General features: G+C 42.1%; 1 protein-coding gene across 4 annotated transcripts in view; it reads left to right on the top strand.

Moving 5' to 3' along the window:
* Nucleotides 1–979: 979 nt before the first annotated feature.
* GPR19 (G protein-coupled receptor 19) overlaps nt 980–13,498 on the top strand; it is a 35,749-nt gene continuing 23,230 nt past the window's right edge. For 3 of the 4 annotated variants that reach the window (XM_064591551.1, XM_064591552.1, XM_045873838.3), the window contains exons 1-2: nt 1,572–1,766; nt 2,317–2,402. The gene's annotated coding sequence lies outside the window, so the exon portion shown is untranslated. Of the gene's footprint in view, nt 1,231–1,571; nt 1,767–2,316; nt 2,403–13,498 lie in introns of those variants that run through there. The other variant, XM_064591553.1, reaches the window with a different exon arrangement.

The following is a 13,498-nucleotide window of genomic DNA, read 5'->3' on the forward strand; positions in this document are numbered from 1 at the left end:
GGAGAGAGAGAATCCCAAGCAGTCTCCAGTGCCCAGTGTGCAGCCCTACCTGGCCAGACCCCATGACCCCAAAACCCCAAGATCACCACCCCAGTAACGCTCAACCAACTGAGCCACCCAGGCGCCCCCAGAGGCTAATTTTTTAAGGTGAAGGCTCTATGTGAACCATACTGCAAATGTCCAAAGCTTGGCCCCACCTGCACACATGTCCATACATTTTCTCTACTGAATTTCCTGCTACCTGAAAATCTCACCTTCGTTTGTAGAAATTTTCTTCTATCCCAAATCCAAGTCTTCATCCCTCAAAACTTAACAAATAGCCAATTGCTAACATCTATGCTTTTATCCAATTCTAAGACAAAGATTCAGGTTTAGCTGAATTTACCAGTTATGTGTTTGTTTCTGAGCACATTAAAATGCATCAATAGAAATTCTTCCGTAAAGATACTTAAAAAAAATCAGCTTGCCTGCCTTGTTTTGTGTGTTTTCAAACAGATTCAGTCATAAATCTATTACACTAAGTTCTACCAGATCTCATTTTCTAAGTATCATAGACTTCTCAACCATCGGAAATGGATTCCGATGGGAACCTAAAACCGTCTCTTAAAATTTGCTTGTTGCTCTGTGCTTTTAATGGCGATTGCTTCTAGAGTTACCCCTTTTTAGTTTCAAAATTTGCATGGCGGCCTTTTTGCCTCTGCTTCAAGAGTCAGTCTTAATCATGCAGGTACTGCTCGGGGTTTGCTCGAACAAGACGGCTTTCGGGCGAGGCTTATTTGCATCTCTTCCATAACAGAGTACACATTTTGCATAAGTGCCTAAATACTACCTGCGCTTTTGGGTTTACGGTTGCTGCTTGCCACTTCTTAGTAATGGTTACAGTGGTGCTAGCGCCTTCCACGGCAGGTCTGACAAGGCAACGGTTTCTGAATATTCAGGGTTTTCATTACCGTTCGTATTTTCACTAGTTTCGGACTTAACACTTCAAATGACCTGTTCTTAACCTCCAGTCCGTGTTCCTGACTGAAAGCAGGACTTCCATTATGAATTACACATCAAGACCGTAAACGCCAGCGCCCGAGAAGCGGGACTGAGCGGTCGCCCGAGTTGGTAAACAAACGCCGCGCAGGCGCACTGACAGCAGGAGGGTAAACCGATGGGTTGGTAGCCACTGGGGGCTTTTTCGTAAAGCTTAAAGTGGAAAACCAGAACAAAACGCTGCTGCTTAAGGTGATAAAGTGCTTGCCTTTTTCTGTTTTTACTTATTTCTGGCTTTTGTTTCTGAGGAACGGGCGCGGCCTTCGGGGCCTTGCAGACAGAATTCCTCGTCCCCGAGAACTGCGGCTAGCGCGTCGGCTAGTTGTTCCAGCCTCATTTGTTCTCGCCGCGGAGTCTTGATCTCCTTTATTTGTTTACAGCACAAATCCACCCCGGTTGGGGGTTGGGGGGAGGGGAAAGGCCGCACTACGCTACAGAAAAAGTCCTAGGCTGAGGCTTCCCCAAGCCACGCGAGATCTGCCCGAGCCTAAGGCGGAACCTCCGAGGCTACGTTTGCGCATGCCCCTGAGTAATCCTTTGTGGCGCGAGCGAGTTTTGAAACTTTCTGCCGCCTTGGTAGTGAACGAAATCTGGCCCTCTAGAAAGGTCTGAGGGCTTCAAGCACACAACACTACATTCTTCGAGACTTTGCCGTCACAACTGTGCATGATTGCATGGTCGTCCCTTCTTTCCGTTACTATATAGTGGCCGTGAATTCTGTGAGAGAGGTAGTTTCAGCCAATCCAGTAGTATAGGAGTGGGGGTGGGAGAGCGGATCCAGGTTTTAAAATGAGAATGATGCCTTCTATGTGTTTGGAAAGATAACTCGGGGAGCGACTTGAAGGAATAAATCTGAGGGGCCAGGTTTTGTTTTTGTTTTTGGTTTTGTTTTCCTTAATGGAGACTCAGGGAGACTGTGCTGAACTAAGGTAATTCAGTGGGAAGGAGAAGATGGGAAAATTTGAGAGAGAAATGAAGGCAGTAACTATACAGCACACGGGAGGGTGAGACTAGAAATGCAACTGTTGGCAGTAGAAAAAGTTCCTTAAAGTAGTGTGAACCTATGTATGTTTGTAAACAGAAGGGTAGAAATGATTAGGGCATGGTTTGTAAGGGGAAAATTGGGAAGTCCCTGAATGAGTGGAACAAGGAGGGTTCTAAAAGCCATAGTTCTGAACACGGGCTGAGGTTAGGATTAGAAAGAATGGTTTAAGGTCACAAGAGTCAGGAATTTGGGAACTGTCTTGAGAGAACTGACTAATCTTACCTCTTTTGCAGGGTACAGGGGACACCTGCACAAGCATTGGATTTTGCCCTGCAACATCTGAAAGGTACCGTCCAGACACCTGAAGTGCTCTCTCCCAGTAAGTCCTCTGGTTCCTACCACCTCCCATCCACTCTATACCTCAGCCAGAATGAAATGTGGATTTCGTGGAGCGAAATAGTGGAATTTAGTTACCAAGTCCCTTAGACATACCACTGGTGCATTACAAAAAGACCTACTTCTAGTTCTAGCTTCCCAGTTCATTAGGTATCAGAGTCCATCTTGATACTGGCAGCAGTTTTATGCAGCTTAGCCACTATATGTTGATTCTTTGTGTACTGTGTGGAGTACAAGGCGGAGGAGGGATGGAGCATATAATTTTACTAGCCGACCAAAGCAGTGGTTTGTAGGTAGGTAATATAGCTTCATCTGTAAGGAAAACTAAATATAGAAAGCCACAGGATTTAAGTTAACAATGATGGACAAAGGATCCAGGTATTAATTCTTAAATGGAAGTATTTCAATAAAGACCCAGACATGGTAGTCCCCAGTCAAGAAGTTCTCCCTTGGAGCCCTTCACTCCATTTTAGCAGCCTAATATACAGCCTAGTAGCTGGGCTCTAGTGTGCCATTCATGGGACAGTGTTCCAGAAAAAAATTCATTGATGTAGTAGAATTGGATTTCTGGGATCTAGCCGAAGAAGGCATGACATCTCAATATGGTGTCACTGAAAGTGTGTGGAATTGGGAATAAGACCTGGGGTTTGCCTCAGTTGGTTATGCCAGTTACTCTGCGTGACTTCCCTGTGCCTCAGTTTCCCTCTTTGTAAAATAAGGATAACAGTGCCTACCTCATAGATGATTGTAAAGATGAAATGTGGTACTGTTTAGAAGGCTGCACGAGTTACTACATAGAACTTGATATATAATTTATGATCAACAAATGAAAGTTTCTTCCCTGAGCCTCCCACATTTATGTATGCCATCTGCCCCTCAAATATGGAAGCTCTATGTAGCATAAAGCCATCTGTATTTAAGACAGGTTCTCTACCTTGCCTTCACATTAGAATTACCTGGGGAGGTTTAAAAAATGCCCAGCCTGCCCCCTAGATCAATTAAAACAGAATCTCTGGTACTGGAGCCTGAAATCAGTATTTTTTAAAACTCTTCATTTTGCTACTAAAGTTAGAACGACTACTTTAAGAGTTCCCTCTAGGGTGCCTGGGTGGCTCAGTCGGTTACATGTCTGCCTTCAGCTCAGGGATCCCGGGGTCCTGTCATCCAGCCCCGCATCGTGCTCTTGCTCAGTGGGGAGCCTGTTTCTCCCTCTCTCCACCCTCCACCCCCGCTTGTGCTTGCTTTAACTATCTTTCTCTCTCTCAAATAAATAAATAAAATCTTAAAAAAAAAAGTTCCCTCTAGAAGAAGAAAATTAGACCTGTGGTTTAAGACCATCTATCTGTATCGCTATATATTTGAAAAATTTCTAGAGGAATAAAGGCTAGTGCTTGAGATGGGCAGATGAGTAAGGCATAGTGAGCTATATTCAGGAAAAGAGGCCACTGTGATAGGAATGTGGTAAGCTTCCGGGTTTGGGATAGGCAGTTGATGAGGTCATTAATACAGGCCCCAGCAGTATATGGGCCTTGCTATAGAGATGGAGGACTTTGAGCCTCCCAAGTTGATCCTTTGAGCTAGCACAGGCAACACAGATGATGATGTCTTTATTGCTTTACCATGTGGTGAATCTTGGGACGATATCCATAGTGGGGTGGGGCAACCTTTTACAGCTGGCTCTGCTCTGTTGGTTGGGGAGGGGCACCATGGCATCACGGTGTTCTTCTCCAGTGGGAAGGTGCTTGTGGGAAAGCATGTGCAGCAGGCCATTGACAATGAAACCTATCAGGGTTGTTGTAACTGTTCTGATGACACAGTAGTTTTGTTGGTACTAACAGATAAGAAAGGTGAGAGGCAAGCCTGTTTTTGTAACCTTTTAGTGAATAGAGAATCTCTAGGCACAGGAGGAATGGCATGTCTGGGTCAGGGATTTGAGTTTCTAAATGACAAGTGACTTTCTAGTAGGACAACTCTGGTTTCTAGGGTTATAAGTGATTCAGAGGTTGAAACCAACATGCTACTTGAGTCTTTGGATGCCTAGACCCAAATGTAGCAGTAATGGCCAGGAGTATCTTCTGCCATATAGGGTAGCCTGTCTTTAATTGGGTCCCTTTTCTTGAGAAGCACATTAGTTTGTCTGGTCCCCTGCAAGAGCACTGGGGAAATGACTAAACATTGGCTAGATAAGGAAAGAGGGATTCAGACTGCAGGGGTCAGTAGTCAAAGTTTATGAAGTAGGAGAATAGCAGAATATGCCCAAGTGACGAGTGGAATAGGGTAGGAGGATAGGAGACTTGGGGTAAGGGGGGAAACATGTTGAAAGTTAGAAAAAGAAAAATCCCAAGCAGTGACAGTTTAGTCTAACTGTTATAAAAATGTTAAAATGGGAGTGCTGCCTGAGGTTCTATGACAAGAAATATCACAGACAGACCTCTCTGTAGGACTTTCACAATATATAGGAGGGTGAGAACTGATTAGACTATTCTTGAACTTTCACCCATATCAAGGGCATAAAAATTCAAGATGAAGACTGGTAAAGGGGTTTCAAAGAGGATATTTGAATGGAGTTATTGGAGTGCTGTTAGACAAACAAGTCAGGGAGAGGGAAGTGGCCACACTCTTTCCCTAAATGTAAGCTTCCCTCTGTAGCAGGCACAAACTGGGAGGAGGAGGAAAGCCTTTAAGTCAGGTGGCAAATTGTGACTATTATACAGGACTGGATATATATATTTTTAAAGATTTTATTTATTTATTTGATAGAGCACACACAGCAGAGGGAGGGGCAGAGGGAGAGAGAGAAACAGACTACCCCACTGAGCAGGGAGCCCAATGCGGCCTGATCCCAGGACCCCAGGATCATGACCTGAGCTGAAGGCAGTTGCTTAACCAACTGAGCCTCCCAGGTGCCCAGGACTGGATATTTTAGTTACTCTTTCTTTCTTTCTTTCTTTCTTTTCTTTTCTTTTCTTTTCTTTTCTTTTCTTTTCTTTTCTTTTCTTTTCTTTTCTTTCCTTCTTTCCTTCTTTCCTTTCTTTCTTTCTTCCTTCTTTCCTTTCCTTTCCTTTCCTTTTTCTTTCTTTCTTTTCTTCCTTCCTTTCTTCCTTCCTTTCTTCCTTCCCTTTCTTTCTTTCTTTCTTTCTTTCTTTCATAAAAACCTCTTTTTTTTTTTTTTAAGATTTTATCTATTTATTTGACAGAGAGAGAAAGAGACAGCTAGAGAGGGAACACAAGCAGGGGGAGTGGGAGAGGAAGAAGCAGGCTCCCGGCTGCGCAGGAAGCCCGATGCGGGGTTTGAGCAGGAAGCCCAATGCGGGGCTTGATCACAGGACTCTGGATCATGACCTGAGCTGAAGGCAGACGTTTAACGACTGAGCCACCCAGGCATCCCAGTTATTAACTTTACTTAACTAAAAGTGACCAGTAAAAGGAATGGGACTGCCCAAGTTTTCATTCAGGAATGGGAGAAGAACCAACCCCTACAGAGTGTTTTCACAGGGACAGTGGAAAATAAGAAGTTGCCTTCAGTTAGTCCCCGAAATCAAGTTTGTTCAATGTGCTGGAACATTATTGTTGAGCACCTTCTTGTATTTTTAATTCTGGAGGTATAAGGATGAACTGGGTGACATTCCTTCCTATAAGAATTTATGAACACAGTGCAATATAATATATACAACAGAAGTAATATATGTGAGAATTAAAGAAGTACTATAGTAAAAAGGAAGATATGAGTAACTTATTTTGGAGGGGGTGGGGGTAAAGAACAGCACATAAGATGAAACCCAACAGGATTTGAGAGAGGAATAGATGTTTCCAAGGTAGACAGGGCAGAGGACACTGTGTGTCAAGTCTTAGCTGTGGAAACAGCATTGTGTGTGGGAGAGCTACAAGCAGAGTGAAGGGTGTGCATAGCCTTCACTCTGTGAAGGGTGATTAAAATACAGGTGAGCTGGAGGCCACAGATATTATGAGTTTAGAGTTGGGCTGTTGGTGGGTTCACCTGTGGAGAGTTAATGGAATTGTAAAAATACATACACACACGCTGAGATGCCAGTCATTTCCTCTATCATTCATTTCCTCCCTCTCCTCGCCCTGCCCTTTTATAAAATTTGCCAATTAGAGAGTGCTGAGAGGGTAGTATGGGAACGCCTCTCCATCCCGCTGATTGGATCCAGCTGTGTATCTGACTTAGGCTGAGTCAGACAGACTCTGCCTCCTAAGAATATAGATCAGAACATTGAGAGACTGGGTCATGTATTTGTCCCCAGCTTTACTGAAATATGATTGACAAATAAAAATTGTATGTATTTAAGGTGTACAGTGTGATTTTTTTTTTTTTAAGATTTTATTTATTTATTTGACAGAGAGAGAGACAGCGAGAGAGGGAACACAAGTAGGGGGAGAGGGAGAGGGAGAAGCAGGCTTCCCGCCGAGCAGGGAGCCCGATGCAGGACTCGATCCCAGGACCCTGGGATCATGACCTGAGTCGAAGGCACACGCTTAATGACTGAGCCACCCAGGCGCCCCTACAGTGTGATGTTTTGATATGCATATACATTGTGAGATTATTACCATTATCAAGCTAATTAGTATATCCATATCACATAGTTAGATTTATGTGTGTGGTAAGAACAGATGAAATCTATCTTAGCAAATTTAAATATACATTATTGTTAACTGTAGTCACCATGCTGTATATTAGGTCCCCAGAACTTATTTATCTTATAACTGAAATTTTGTACCCTTTGACCAGAATCTCCTTATATCGCCCAACCCCCAGTCCCAGTAACCTCTGTTTTACTCACTGTTACTATGAATTTGACTTGTTTAGATTCCACATATAAGTGAGATCATGCAGTATTTGTCTTTCTGTCTGGCTTATTTCACTTAGAATAATGTCCTCCAGGTTCATCCATGTTGTCACAAATGGCAGGATTTCCTTCTTTTTAAAGGCTGAATAATATTCTCTATGTGTGTATCATATTTCCTTTATCCATTCATCTTTTGACAGACACTTAGACTGTTTCCGTATCTTGGCTACTGTGAATGGTGCTTCGATGAACATGGGATGCAGATATCTCTTCAAGATACTGATCTTATTTCTTTTAGAGATATTCCCAGAAATGGGATTGCTGGATCATATGGTAGTTCAGTTTTTAATTGAGATTGGGTTACTTCGATAGGAGCATTGAACTTATAAGGTCATGCATGTTTCAGAACCAACTCGGCCTGTTGGGGCCAGCCTTTGCGGGCCAGTGATGCAGTGTAAAGCAGGATGAGCTGATCTCAAAAGAGAAGTAGGTGAATGTAGCCAATGAAGAGGGAATAGGAGACAATAGGCATTGTAGCCTCATAGAGAAAGGGAGAGTCAGTGGCTGTCTTCGCTCTGACAGCTTTCTGGTCTCTTATTTCGGTCCCATCTTAGGTTCATCTTCCTGTTCTAGAGTTCTATACCGTTCTTCTGAGTCTTTATAATCTTCTTCCACCTACTTAGCTTTTTTCCCCCCAAACAACACTGTAAGTGGCCAATTGTGTTCTCCCCTTCCTAATGTCTTGGCCTCATGAAACCACATACCTTCCACATAAGGAACACACATATGCAGCAGGGATACTTATTTCACTTATTACAGCTCAGCTATGCCTAGAAAGAGTGGGTATCTTGTTTTTTTTCTAGAGTTTTCACCTGTGTATTAGTTATCTATTACTGCATAACAAAATAACCTAAAACTGAGGCACGTGGGTGGCTCAGTCAGTTGAGCGTCTGCCTTCAGCTCAGGTCATGATCCTAGGGTCCTGGGATCAAGCCCCACGTTGGACTCTCTGCTCAGTGGGGGTCTGCTTCTCCTTCTCCATCTGCCGTCCCCTCACCCCCGCTCTTGCTTTCTCTCAGATAAATAAATAAAATCTATAAAACCCAAAATACCCTAAAATTTACTAGCTTAAAACAATAATAAACATTATCTCATAATTTCCCAGGTCAGGAATTTGGGAGCAGTTTAGCTGGGCATTTCTGGCTTGGGGTCTGCCAACATAGTTGCAGTCCCGATGTTGACAAGGACTGCAGTCACCTGACAAGGGCTGGAGGATCTGCTGCCATGGTGACTCACTCAGCTGCTTGCTCCTTGGTGCTGGTTGGTGAGAGGCCTGTTTTCCATATGTGGGCCCCTTCACAAGATGGCTTGAATGTCCTTCTGACTTGGTGGCTGGCTTCCCCCAGAATGAGTAATCCAAGATGTTAGAGAGCCAGGCAGAAACTATCCTTATTATGGTCTGGCTTCAGAAGTTACATAGAATTTCTTCTGCCACATTTTCTTCACTGGAAATAGGCTACTAAGTAAGGCCCCCATTCAAGGAGAGTGGTATTAAATATCATTATTTGAAGGGAGGCATATCAAAGAATTTGTGGACACATTTTAAAACCACCCCCCCACACACACACACCACAAAAAAACCCCACCACAATTATTAGGTTACAGGAAAAAAACCCTAAGTGTCTAATTCAGTTTTGAATATAGTTCAATTTCATTATTTAAACAATTCCTTTAAGTAGTTTAAGTCTCCTTTGGATAAAAATGTTTCATGTTTCATAACTCCTGCCAAGGAAGTCCTGCATCTTTCTCTAAAGATAACATCATTTATATGGGGGGTGGAGAGCAGTAATGTACACATCCTTGTGGAAGAGAGAGATGGTGTCCCCCGGCTTCATTCTGGACCTAGAGTATGTACTGGGAGTTTTCTGGCAAGATACCTCTTGTTGGCCTGATCACTGGGCAACTTGCTGGACTGTGATGCTGAAGCCTGCAGTTGGTGAATTCATGGCCCATTTTTGGCTTGGAGATTTAGGCAGATCTCCCAGGGAGTATTGGCTACTTCCCCTTGCAGACTCAGCTGCCCCTTCGCCCTGCTGTGGAGTTACCTCACCTGGCCATGGCAGCCCCCCTGGCTGTTAGTTCAGCATCCATGCTTCAAGGGAACAGGAACAGCTTAGGATAGTTGACTGCTCTCTTTGTCTGACTACACTGTTGGAGACTTGCCATTGGCCCAAACAGCCATAGAAAGTGCAGAGAGTGAGGTTGAGGGGCCTGGGCAGTCGTCCCAAAAGTACCAATTACCTCAAAATGGAGGTAACTCATTGGTATGCAGAATAAGGGCCCCATAGTGATGTCCATGTCCCAATCCCTGGAACCCAAAAATATGTTACCTTATAAAATAAAAGAGACTTTTTGATATGATTAAGTTAAGGGCCTTGAGAGGGGAGATTACTCTGGATTATCTGGGCCCAATCTAATGACATGGGTCTTTGAAAAACCTTTCCAGTCTGAGGCCAGAGTCAAAGGCAGATGTGACTATGGAATAATGGTTAGAGAGGTACAAAGTTGTTGGTTTTAAAGATGGAGTAAGGGGGCTATGAGCCAAGGAATGTGGGTGGCTGGAAAAGGCAAGAAAATAGTGTTTCCTCTGTAGCTTCCAGAAGGGAATGCAGCCCTCCCATCACCGTGATTTTAGCCCAGTAAGACCCATGTCCGATTTCTAGCCTACAGAACTGTATGATGATACATTTGTGTTGTTTTAAGCCACTAAATTTGTGGTGATTTGTTATAGCCACAGTAAAAAATGAATACACTCAAATCCAACTTTGGCCTAGAAAGAGGTCAGGTCTAGTTTCCTGACAGCTTTATTCTCCTTTATCTCTTTCTCACTAAACCTAAGCTGGAAAGGGAGAGACTCCATGTGGCATGTCCTTGTTCTGCCATAGGGCAGTATTTATTACTTTTTCATTCAGCTGACAAAGTTTAAAGATAAGTACAATATTAAACACCCATATACTCTTCACCTAGATTTCACCAATTGTTAATGTTTTGCCATATTTACTTGCCCTTTCTGTATATGTACATACATATATTTTCTTGTTGTTGAACGGTTTGAGGGTAACTTGCATTTGTCTTGACACTTTATGTTGAATATGTCAGCATTTCCTAAGAATAAGAAAATTCTCCAATAAACCACAATTCCTTTTTCCCACCTAATATAAATAACAACTCTGTGATATTATCTAATATCCATTTCATAATGCAAATTTCCCAAACTGTCCCAAAAATATTTTATAGCTACTTTATATCTATTCTCTCTCCCCCCCCAGTTAGCATCTCAGCAAATCCTATGGTGTGATCTCTAGTCTCTTTGAATCTGTAACAGCATACCCTGCAAACAGCACACCTTTTTAATTTTTATTTCAAGACATTGACTTATTAATTTTTTTTAGAGCATGCGAGTGGTGGGGTGGGGGCAGAGGGAGAGGGAGAGAAAATATTAAGCAGGCTCCATGCCCAGTGTGGAGCTTGACATGGGGCTCGATCTCACAACCCTGAGCATCATGACCTGAGCCAAAATCAAGAGTCGGACGCTTAACCAACTGAGTCACCAGGTGCCCTGTGACATTGACTTTTTGATACGTCCAGACGAGTCCCCTTGTAGAATATTCTGTATTCTTAGTTTGGCTGATTATTTCCTCATAATGTTTTACAACTTGTTCTCCAACCCTTGCCCTTTTTAAGAAACTAGGCATTATGGATAGAAGTTTGATTAGACTCAGATTAAACATTTTTTAGAAAGAATACTTGATTAGTGATGTTGGGTAGGTCACATTGCTTCATGTTAGGCACATAATTTCAGGCTGTCTTACTACTAGTGATGCTAAAATTTGGTCACCTGGTTAAGATGGTGACCCCTACCCCCTTCCAGTCTCACCATGGAAAAGGATACTTTTCCCTTTGCAGTTTGCAAATAATCTACAAACAACCTGTTCTCAACAACTTCTCATTTGATAGTTTGAATACCCATTTTAGTCCTTGCCTGAATAGGTTATTTCATTGGGGGCTGCAAAAATGGTGCCCTAGCTATTATACTCTGTATTCATTAGCTGGCATTCTTCTGTAAAAAGAGCTTTCTTTTAAGAAAACTATTTTAATGAATCTCTCGGTGGCAAGTTGGATAGTGGTTTGCTTTCAGTTTTGTTGAAAGCAATCAGAAAACTCAGGATTTTTAAAAGGATTTGTTACTCAATTTTGGGGGCCGGTCACTAATATCTCAAGATCATCCCCAATATTTCCAGTTGTTCCTTCAGTTCTCAGGAGCTTTTTTAAATTCAGGCAGTGCACCACTGTAGGATTTGAGGTAAAGGTGGGTGAGAGTTCACCATTCTATGATAAAATGGAAGGAAAACTAGTAGGTGGGAACCAAGAATCAGTATGGCATCCTGACTGCACAGGTTTTCAGGAAGATCAGCTTTAGAAAGCATACTTGTGGAAGTTGAGGGTCTAGAAATTAGTTCCCATAAAACTGTCTGCATGCTCTTGGACCTCTTGGAAAGTTTTTGTCTGCCCCCGTCTCAAGACCTCTCTAGAGTACCAAACACTCTAAGCAAATTCTCCCATGTTTGGTTGATGACAAGTAAAAGCATAAATAAAGGAATTTCAAGAATGACTTTCAAAAGAACAGCCTGGATTTCAAGGCTTTTGTCTTGCTGCACACTCCTGTTTTGAATTTCAGAAGCTGAATATATTAATTCCTTCTTTCTTTCCATTCCTTTTGTAACTTGAAACAGTGCCACACTCCCTATTTCCAAGGCAAATTGATTCCCAGGCAAAGGAGAAAAAAAATCACATAAATCATTTTCAAAATATTACCCCAATTACAAGTATTGTGGAGTTTTGATGGAAGACACTGTCTTTTTATTTTCTTCCAAATGACCAGGAATAAGTTTGGTGATTACAAGTTTAAGATTTTTTAAGCACAATTAGTATATTACACCACATGTTTAATAATATTCTGGATTATGATTCCTTGAAAAATTATTATTTTATCATTAAGTCATAATGTACCCATGTAATCATCCTAAAAGGAATGAATAATTTGGTCTTTTTTTTTTTTTTGTCTCAAGTAATTAGAAGCAATCTTTTTGATTTCTCCTGTTGGAGGCCCTTAGTAGTGAATCACATTACATTACATTTGACAACTTATTTTTAGTCTAGTCCATTATTCACGATGCAGAATAGTATAGTATAGTGTGCCTGCTCTGGAGTCCGATTAAATAGTTCCAAAGCCTTGTTCCCACACTAACTAGCTGTGCAGTTCGGAGCACATTCCTTATCTTCTGGAAGCCTCAGTCTCATCTATAAAACAGGAGAGATCATTATAGTACCTGTCTCACAGTTTGGTAGGAGGACTAAGTGACATGTGCTAAACACCTGGCACATGTTACATATTAACTGTTTGTGTTGTTGTTGTTACTATTATTACTGGCTAAGAAAAGGGAGATGATACTGAAGTCACTATCCTGCTGGCTCTCTAAGAATTTCTTCAGACACCTATCTAGCTTTCCTGATAAATGAATTTTCTAAAAGCAGCAAGTATCAGAATTAGCAGAGTTGCAATTCTCTGTGAGTCTTATATAGAAAAACTGGAATTAACCTGACTTTTCTCCTAAAATAAAAAGTAATTATGTCTTTTTTTTTTTTTTTTAAAGATTTTATTTATTTATTTGACAGAGAGAGACACAGCGAGAGAGGGAACACAAGCAGGGGGAGTGGGAGAGGGAGAAGCAGGCCTCCCGCCAAGCAGGGAGCCTGATGTGGGGCTCGATCCCAGGACCCTGGGATCATGACCTGAGCCGAAGGCAGACACTTAACGTCTGAGCCACCCAGGCACCCCAGAAGTAATTATGTCTTAAGCTGTGAATGTTGAGCCAGGAAGGAACTTTGATTTCTTGAAATTATACTCCAGCTCCCCTGTGCAACCTCTTTTTTTTTTTTTAACAGAATTTGCATTCCTGCACATTGAAAGTATTTCTGCCTCCAAAAATAAATATTTAGAATTGCCATGGTAAGGACTCTGAGTTAGAAACAATCAGTTCTATGCCAGTCTCATGAGACAAATGTAGAGCTAGCTTAAATTCCTGATTTGGGGTAGTCCAAATTCTGTCTAAAGGACTGACCTTAAACTAGTCTAATTTATTTTTATTCAAAATGATTGTGCAACTCACATTAGAAAATATTTGTCCTTTCTCCCATAACATTGTAAAGC

The sequence above is a fragment of the Mirounga angustirostris genome, unplaced genomic scaffold, assembly GCF_029215605.1.
Source record: "Mirounga angustirostris isolate CCGP_5_RB_7025 unplaced genomic scaffold, mMirAng1.0.hap1 SCAF_5, whole genome shotgun sequence".
Taxonomy (NCBI): Eukaryota; Metazoa; Chordata; class Mammalia; order Carnivora; family Phocidae; genus Mirounga; species Mirounga angustirostris.